Source organism: Myotis lucifugus, unplaced genomic scaffold (assembly GCF_000147115.1).
Source record: "Myotis lucifugus unplaced genomic scaffold, Myoluc2.0 scaffold_2373, whole genome shotgun sequence".
NCBI classification, from domain to species: Eukaryota; Metazoa; Chordata; class Mammalia; order Chiroptera; family Vespertilionidae; genus Myotis; species Myotis lucifugus.
This window is the reverse complement of record NW_005873421.1, coordinates 9,326-19,376: the sequence shown is the minus strand read 5'-3', so window position 1 is coordinate 19,376 and position 10,051 is coordinate 9,326. Positions and strand designations below refer to the sequence as shown.

The 10,051-nt window shown below is 44.3% G+C and overlaps 1 non-coding gene across 1 annotated transcript; it reads left to right on the top strand.

The window, feature by feature from the left end:
- Positions 1 to 9,694: 9,694 nt before the first annotated feature.
- Positions 9,695 to 9,828, top strand: LOC111824564. Its single transcript, XR_002827671.1, has one exon. It is a non-coding gene; the product is annotated as a small nucleolar RNA SNORA66 (small nucleolar RNA).
- Positions 9,829 to 10,051: the final 223 nt, after the last annotated feature.

The following is a 10,051-nucleotide window of genomic DNA, read 5'->3' as shown; positions in this document are numbered from 1 at the left end:
TCAGCAAGGTGAGAATAGAAGGATCATATCTCAACATAATAGAAGCCATATATGACCAACCCCACAGCCACCATCATACTCAATGGGCAAAAACTAAAACCATTTCCCTTAAGAACAGGAAAAAGGCAGGGATGCCCCCCTCCCCCCCCCTCCTGTTCAACATAGTCCTGGAAGTCCTAGCCATTGCAAATTAGACAAGAAGAAGAAATAAAAGCCATCCAAATTGGAAAAGAAGAAGTAAACCTGTCCTTATTCCCAGATGACATGATATTGTCCATAAAATACCCTAAAGACCCCCATCAAAAAACTATTAGACTTGATAAATGAATTCAGCAATGTAGCAGGATACAAAATTAACCCCAAGAAATCTATGGCATTTCTATACACCAATAGTGAACTTACAGAAAGAGAGACTAAAAAAACAATCCCATTTACCATCACACCAAAAAAATTAAGATACTTAGGAATAAACTTAACTAAAGAGGTAAAAGACCTCTACTCAGAAAACTACAGGACGTTGAAAAAAGAGATAGAGGAAGACATAAACAGATGGAAGAACATACCATGTTCATGGATTGGTAGAATCAACATCATTAAAATGTCCATACTACTCAAAGCAATCTATAAATTCAATGCACTTACAATTAAAATATCAACGGCATATTTCACAGATCTAGAACGAACGTTCCAAAAATTCATCTGGAATAAAAAAAGACCCTGAATAGCTGCAGCGATCCTGAGAAAGAAGAACAAAGTAGGTGGGATCTCAACACCTGATATCAAGCTGTATTACAAAGCCACTGTTCTCAAAACTGCCTGGTACTGGCACAAGAACAGACATATAGATCAATGGAATAGAATAGAGAGCCCAGAAATCAGCCCGAACCAATATGCTCAATTAATATTTGACAAAGGAGGCAAGAACATACAATGGAGTCAAGACAGTCTCTTCAATAAATGGTTTTGGGAAAATTGGACAGATACATGCAAAAAGATGAAACTAGACCAACTTACACCATACACAAAAATAAACTCAAAATGGATAAAGGACTTAAATGTAAGACAGGAAACCATAAAAATACTAGAGGAATCCAAAGGCAACAAAATCTCAGACATATGCCAAAGCAATTTCTTCACTGATACTGCTCCCAGGGCATTGGAAACTAAAGAGAAAATAAACAAATGGGACTACATCAAAATAAAAAGCTTCTGCACAACAAAAGAAACCATCAACAAAACAACAAGGAAGCCCTCTGCGTGGGAAAACATATTTGCCAATGTTATCACCGATAAGGGTTTAATCTCCAACATTTATAGGGAACTCATACAACTTAACAAAAGGAAGATAAACAATCCAATCAAAAAATGGGCAAAGGACCTAAATAGACACTTGTCAAAAGAGGAGATTCAGAAAGCCAAGAGACATATGAAAACATGCTCAAAGTCACTAATCATCTGAGAGATGCAAATCAAAACAACAATGAGGTATCATCTCACACCTGTCAGAATGGCTATCATCAACAAATCAACAAAGGACAAGTGCTGGAGAGGATGCGGAGAAAAGGGAACACTCATGCACTGCTGGTGGGAATGCAGACTGGTGCAGCCACTATGGAAGACAGTATGGAGTTTCCTCAAAAAGTTAAAAATGAAACTCCCATTTGACCCAGTGATCCCACTTCTAGGAATATATCCCAAGAAACCAGAAACACCAATCAGAAAGGATATATGCAGCCCTATGTTCATAGCAGCACAAGTCACCATAGCGAAGATCTGGAAACAGCCTAAGTGCCCATCAACGGATGAATGGATTAGAAAACTGTGGTACATCTACACGATGGAATACTATGCTGCTGTAAAAAAGGAATTCTTACCATTTGCAACAGCATGGATGGAACTGGAGAGCATTATGCTAAGTGAAATAAGCCAGTCAATGAAAGAAAAATACCACATAATCTCACTCATTTATGGATAATAAAGACCATTATAAACTGATGAACAAAAATAGATACAGAGGCAGAGCAGCATCGAACAGACTGTCAAACTACAGCGGGAAGGCCGGGGAGGGTTTGGGGGCGGGAGGGGTTGGTAAGAGATCAACCGAAGGACTTGTATGCATGCATATAAGCATAACCAATGGACACAAGACACTGGGGGGTAGGGGAGGACGGGGGAATGTCAAGAGATTGGAAAAAAGGGAGACATGTGTAATACTCTTTGTAATACTTTAAGCAATAAAAAAAAAAACTGGTGGGGAGCCACCGGCATCCACCTGGACTATGGCGGTAGGCCTCTCCTGTGCCCCACGGCTTCTCTACTCCCCCTTCACCAAAGTCAGTTTTCCGTACAGTAGCCAGAGGGATCCTGTTAAAACACAAGACGTAGATTGCTTGCTGCTCAAAACCTTCCAAAGGCTCCTCACCTCACTGGGGCAAGCCAGTCTTCTCCATAACCTGCAAGGCCCTGCATGATCTGTCGCCCCCTGCCCCGCCCCCACTTGCCTCCCTAAGCTCATCTCCTTTTCTTTGACCCCTTGCTCCTTCCACTCCAGCAATGCTTGCGTCCTTGCTGTTCTTCAAACATACCAAACACTTCCATCTTAAGGCCGTCACATTGGCTGTTCCCTCTGACTCAACTATTCTTTCCCCAGATACCTCCCTCACTCCTTTGTGTCCTTCATGTAAGTGGGTTTTGCAGCACATGACTCTCTATACTCAACATCACAAATCCCTGCTGTTATGTTTCTCCTCCCAAGCTTTTCTGGCTTTGCTCTCAAGAGAATGAGGGTAGCAGGGTGGGCCCACACGTCGCCCAGGATCACGGCTCCTCTCTTCCCAATCTCTCAGTCCAATCTCTCCCAATCTTTTCCCCTGACCTACACACAGCCAACCTGCTCTGTCTAGAAGCCTCTGTCTAGAAGCCTCCCATTTGCTTGGCCCGCCACATTCAAAGGAACTGGCCACTCAGAATCTACCCCCCCGAGAAGGTGCTGAGAAGTACAAATAAGAAAACCTTGTTTTTCCATTACACTGTATTGCCAGTAAAAATTTCACCTGAAAGTCATTCTCAACGATCGCATTAAGGCTTTGGGGTCTGGAACCAGACTATATGGAAGGTTAAAATCCTAACTCTACAAGTGACCTTGAGCAAGGTCCTCTCTGGACTTCACTAGCTTCCTTTGGAAAACAGTGGTCATAATAGACATATCTCTTGGAGTTGCTGTGATGATTAAATGAGATAACAGATGTGGTGAATATTCAGTCACTATCGCCTATCATTATTCTACCCACTGGGTATTGGGCTGACCAGCCCTGAAGACATGTAAAGAGTATTGGCCTCCACGTTGCATCCTGGACCACTCCACCTGCTCCCTCAGGAGGGTAAGCCAGGGGCCAAATGTCAGGTGGGTCAGAAAAACAGCATGTGAACTAAGCCAAGCCAATCTATATATCTCATACCCCCGACTTCCACACCCATAGGCTTTGTGGAAGGCTTGGTGCTTCCTCCAAGAGCATCTAAGAGTATGGCTGGCCAGAGGTCACTTGAAGGGCAGGGACAGCCGTGTGGTGCCACCCCCCTGACGTGCTTCCTCTTGCTTCCCATTCTTGAAAACAGAAGTCTCTCGGGGCCTGTCCTGAACAGTTCAGAGAAGTGCTCGTTCCTGGAATCGGACCGGAAGGACGCTGCCCTTCCCTCCAAGGAGAGAACCACCCTCTTTTATGTGGGTTATTTAGGGGTGACGCGGGTAGATGCAAATGTCGAAGCAACACCGCCCCCCAAGTGCACAGGACAGGTCATTTTTGGAGCGTGGATCAGATGTGTCCTAAGATACCTGACTCTGTTCAACCCCTGAAAGTCTAGGAAGCCACTGTAATGGTATTTTTTTTTCTCCCAATTTTATTAATGATACAAACAGTAGTATAACAATAGTAAAGAAAACAAGCAAAAGAAGATAGTCCCACCACCATAATAGATCAGCTTTTCTTCATTCACACCCAGCACAGATATCATTTACAAACTTGTCATGATAGGGTAGGTTTAATTTTGTAAATTCGTTTTGGCATATAACATTTTAGCATAAATATTTCATGGAGCTTTACGGGACTCGATTTTAGTGCATATAAGATATTTCACTAAGTTGGGAAGTTTTAATATTTTACTATTTTAGTCAATGCGGCATTAAATACTTTTCTACATACAACCTTTTGCTTCTTTGGAATTCTTTCCTCCAGATATAATTTTTTAAATGAAACGACTGGGGCAAATTAGATGCACATTTTGGGACCCTTCATACCCTCTGCTAAATGGCTCTCCAAATGGGTGCACCACATGCATTCTATCTTGAAGCCACGTTATAGAGTGCTTTATAGTTTCAACCCATTTTATTTTTTTTAATATATATATTTTATTCACTTTTTACAGAGAGGAAGGGAGAGGGATAGAGAGTTAGAAACATCGATGAGAGAGAAACATTGATCAGCTGCCTCCTGCACACCCCCTACTGGGGATGTGCCTGCAACCAAGGTACATGCCCTTGACCAGAATCGAACCTGGGACCCTTCAGTCCGCAGGCCGACGCTCTATCCACTGAGCCAAACCGGTTAGGGCTCAACCCATTTTAGACGTTTCATCTCAACCATCTGAGCAGGCTGGGCTGACTTCTATCTCCTGAGGCACTTTAGCAGATTAACTCCAGCTCCCTCTCCTGTGCCTCTCTCCCATAGAGACTGGAAAAGCTACCCACAGACTTTCCCAGCCTGCTTTGCAGCTGGAGTGGCCATGTGACTCCATTATGACCAATGAGATGTACGGGGAAGCCTGGATGGACAGAGGAGCTGACACCTCCCCTCCCTGAACCTCCTTCCCAGAAGGTGGGAGTGATGCCTAGAGCAAACTAAGTTACGAAGGAGTAGAGGTGACAGGAAGGGGGTGGAATCTATTCACAGAGGAGCAGATGCTGTGCAGGAGCCACGCGGCCCCTGCGGAGGGAGATGAGCGTGCGCCTGGGGCGCCTGGGCCCTGGAGGTGCTCTCCGGTTTAGTCCCGCCCACACACCTGAGCCCTGCCTATCTTCACCCCAACCCCATTTTCTTGTAAGACTTTGGGCAGGTGTCTATGCCTTGCAGACAAGTAAGCCTTCAGGGATTACAACTATTTTTCTCACAATTGATATTCTAGTTGGTGGAGTCGAAGGATCGGGGCAATAGAGGCTTTGTTCTTCCGGGGCCACAGGAGGAGAGGAGGGTGTCATACCCCGGAGGCCCATTGATCGCTGCCCGAACCACGTGTATCCTGCAGGGCAGTGTGGAGGGTGAAGCAGCCTGTAAGGGTGACAACCACATGTCCCTGATTTTCCAAGTCAAATATGCCTCCCATTTGTAGTCAAAGAATCAACAGGGGGAAAGGGCTCCCATTGGATCTGTTTATACCCTCTTCGAAGCAGCATCAGTTAGCAGAAAGCCGATTAGGCACAGAGCTGCTCTGTGGAGACTCACACGTAAATGCACCGGGTCTGAGTTTAGAAAGCTCAATATCACCTCAGAGCTCAGGGACCTGAGCAGGAGCTGGGCCCAGCCTGCCTGGAGGGCGGCCAGGCACTTGAGGAACTCTGCCATCTCTCCTGTTCTTGCCCCCAGACTCTCCATTTAACAAATATTTACTGAGTGCCTACTGTGTGCCCGGTGCTCTTCCAGGCTCGGAGGATACAGATGTGAATAAAAGAGGAAAAATGCCTTCATAAAAGCAGGGGTGATGTGGTGTTGGCTCTAGCCCGGTGCCCAGCACGATGTCTGGATAAGGCTCAGTAAATGTTCTTGTTGGACACTTGTGGTTGCCTCCCAGCATCCAATCTCCCTCTTCCAAGAAACTCTCACTTCCCATTTGGAGGACTATGTTATTCGGGAAAAATTGACTTCACCCCCAGCTCCAAGGGGGGAGCATGTGAACGAAGCTAAGCCAATCTATATATTTCATACCCCTGACTTCAGTGATTCGTTCAAGTATGTGCATGTGGCCTAAGCCAGGCCAATCAAAGTGGAACTGGGGACAAAAATGCCTTTTCTCTGTCCAGTGTAATGTAAAAATCTGGAACCACTGCAACTAATTTTTGCTACCGTGAAAAAAAAACCTACACATCACCAAACCGAGCCAGATCCCTCATGAAAGTGTGAAACTCGGGATCAGACCACACCTGAAATCCTTTCTATTGATGGACTTTTCAGTTATATGAGCCAATAAATTCTTTTTATTACTTAACTAGAGGCCCAGTGCACGACTTTTGCCCACTGAGGGGGGGGGGGGGGACGGTCCCTCAGCCCGGCCTGTGCCCTTTCACAGTCCAGGAACCCTCAGAGGATGTCTGACTGACGGCTTAGGGGAGCCAGCCTACGCTGCAGTGGGACATCCTTAGCACTGCCACGGAGGCAGGCTGCTGTGCTCGCCAGCCATTATCCTGGCTTGTGGCTGAGCCTCCTGCATTGAGCCTCTGCCCCCTGGTGGTCAGTGTGTGTCATAGCAATCGGTCATTCCACCGTTCAGTCGATTTGCACATTAGCCTTTTATTATATAGGATTCATTTTGAGTTAAATTTTATTTGCAACCAAAAGTATCCAAACTAATAGAGATATTAAGTCCTACATATTAGAAGAATGTTCAAGCTGACATACAACACAAACTAACAGGTTCCAAACACAGCCCAACACAAAATGACAGAACGGGATATGTGTAAGTCTACGTGAGGTTTCACACATTTGGATAGGAAGAGACAGTTCAACCCCCTAAGTGCCTTCTTGAAAACCTTTCAACAGTTCCCTCTCACCAGCAGTTAAAAGTCAAACTCCTTCCTCCTGACAATTTAGTCCATAAATAACTCTCAGCTTATGTCTAACCACCTATAGCCCAAGTGCACCCCATCAGTTACACTTCGCTGCCCGATGTGGAGGCCCCCAATGATATTCCTCTCCAAATACTCATACCCTCGTGTAGCCCCCTTCCTCATTGAAACGTGGCTGGCCTGTGTGACCTATAAAATACAGCGGAGCTGGAGGGGTGTCCCTTCCAAGACTAGATTTTGAGAGGCTTTGCAGCTTCTGCCTTGCTCCTTTGGATGACTCTCACTGGAGGCTGGAGGAGGCCACTCCCCATGCTGTGAGGATGCTCAAGCTGCCTCCTGGTGGAGAACTGAGGCTGCCCACCACCAGCCAGAACCACTCACCCTCTGAGTGCGTGAGCTGCTCTGGAAGCAGATCCTTCCGCCAAAGTCAAGCCTTCAGGTGACTGCAGCCCCAGCTGACGTCTGACCATGAGAGACACTGTCGGACTGCTCGGCCACACCATCCCCAGTTTCCTGACCCAGAGAACTCATGGGAGATAAGAAATAATTATTGTTGGGGGTTTTGTTCATTTGAGTTTCTTAAGTATAGACGTCATTTTTTTTAGAGCAGTTTTAAGTTTACAGCAAACTTGAGGGGAAGATTCCCCATATACTTACTACCCCCACATAGCTCAGCAATTTTTAACCTTTTTCATCTCATGACACATAAACTAATTACTGAAATTTTGTGGCACACCAAAAAATATATGTTTTGCTGATCTTATACAAAAAAAATAGGTATAATTTTGATTCATTCACACTAGATGGCGATTGTGTTAGTGCTGTCGTGTTTTTGTTTTTGTTTTTGTTCTTTTTTTCTTTTTCTTTTTTTCTTTATTGATTAAGGTATTCTGTTATCATGTTTTTATTTGCCAATCTAAGAGAAAAGAGGTCAGGGCCCCTGACGAAATAGTAAGGTATTGCATGCTTTAAAAATTCTGCGGCACACTGGTTGAAAATCGCTGGCATAGCCTTTCCCATTATTAACATCCTCCACCAGAGTGACATATTCACTGTCTTCATAATTTTGCCTTTTCCGGAGAGTCGTATAGTTGGAATCATACAGTACATAGCCTTTTCCGACTAGTTTCTTCCACTTAGCAATATGCATTTAAGTTTCCGCCATGCCATTTCATGGTTTAATAACTCACTTCCTTTTTTTAAAAATATATTTTATTGATTTTTTTACAGAGAAGAAGGGAGAGGGATAGAGAGTTAGAACATCAATGAGAGAGAAACATTGATCAGCTGCCTCCTGCACATCCCCTACTGGGGATGTGCCCGCAACCAAGGTACATGCCCTTGACCGGAATCGAACCTGGGACCCTTCAGTCCACAGGCCGATGCTCTATCCACTGAGCCAAACCAGTTAGGGAGACTCACTTCCTTTTAGTACTGACTAATATCCCCTTGTCTGGATGGACCGTAGTTTTTCCATTTGCCTACTGAAGGATATCTTGGTTGCTTCCAATTTGGGCAACTACGAATAAAGCTGCTACGAACATCCTTGTGCGGGGTTTTATGTGGACATATTTTTCAGGTCCTTTGAGTAAATACCGAGGAGCTTAATGGCTGGATCACACAAGAAGAGTGTGTTTAGTTCTGTGAGAAACTGCCAAACCATATTGCAAAGTGGCTGCACCGTTTTTGCATTTTCACTGGCAATGCTGATTGTTGTTTTAAGTCATTAGCTTGGGGGTAATTTGTTATGCAGTTTTAGATGACTACTACCACCTACACTGAACATGTCTAGCATGCCTCCTGCATCTGCATGTAATCCTTAAACACTCCTAATTGCTTTCCAAGTGCTAACAAAGCTGTCACCTTTTCTGCGAAGCCCACCCTGACTTCCTGCTCAGACCCAGGCTCTCTTGCACATAGCTTTATTAGAAATACTCACACTCCGACTGCATTAAATGTGTATGAGGTTATTTCTTCCATTATAGCCTATTGAAGACAACAGTTTTCAATTATCCAAGTGGATATTCCCAAGACTGAGAATGGTACATGCCACATTAAATGTTGCTTGAATAAATAAATAACTAAAATTTCAGCTCTGGACAAGACAAAACATGCCTTACTCTAGTCTGAGGTGCAAAGAAAGGGTAAGAAAGAAGGGAATAGTGGTGAGAAGGACCAAAGATGTTATTGCAGGACTCATCTTGCTCCTAGCTCTTTAGTTCATTTTGAAATCTCCTTTCCCTGGTCACAAAAATGTCTACAAAACCTGGGTAAGCAGAAGTGGGTTGTTCCATTTTTGCTCTTAAAAAATTAACCTGCATGTAAAAAAGTGTAAAAGCCGTCGCAACAGAGAACTGGAGCAATAATGTGGCCAAAAGCGAGTGCGAGGAGGCACAAGGGCTCTATCTTGACAGCATCTAGAAAGGAGGAAGGAGCGGTCTGGATTTAGACACATCCTGCTCACAGACAGAGCAAGAGGAAATGTGGTTTTATAAGAGTTACACCAGTGAGGCCAGAAAACCCATGGGCTGGGGGTCTTTCTCCAAAATCTGGACAATGAAAGTTATTTTGGGAGTAGAGACAGAAAGGTCTCCAAGGTAAGGCACTGAGCCTAGAAACAAACAGGAATTTGAGGAAGAGTTGGACCGATGTCCAGTTAGAAATAGGAGGATTTGGACAGATTTAGAAAGTAGTGTCAAATGAACTCAAAAAAAAGTCCAGAGGTTTTGCTAGAAGTAAATGGTAAAGAGTTATTCAAGGGTCTTAGAGTTTGCAAACTGAGGACATGGCCAGGAAAAAAACAGGAAGTGTTCCTAAAAAGGAAGACAAGTTAAGAGTTCCTACAATAAAAAGCGCATTCTTGTGCATACGCGATCACTAACTCTGCATAATGTTGCAGAAGTGAGGGGAACCAGGTTTGCTAAAGTAATCGTGGTGATAGAAATGTTATGAGTCTCAGAAGTTACTGAGCTGCTCCATTCTATCAAAGTACAGTGTAAAAAAAAAAAATGCACTCTTAAGAATAATCAGTCCTGCATTCTTAGTCTTAGAGTTGATCCAGGATGGTTACCAGTCAGATGTCAGCCTGTCTGACATCTGATGGATGCCAGATGATGGATGGATGCCAGGTGGTCTAGAGCAGTGATGGCGAACCTATGACACGCGTGTCAGAGGTGACACGCGAACTCATTTTTTTGGTTGATTTTTCTTTGTTAAATG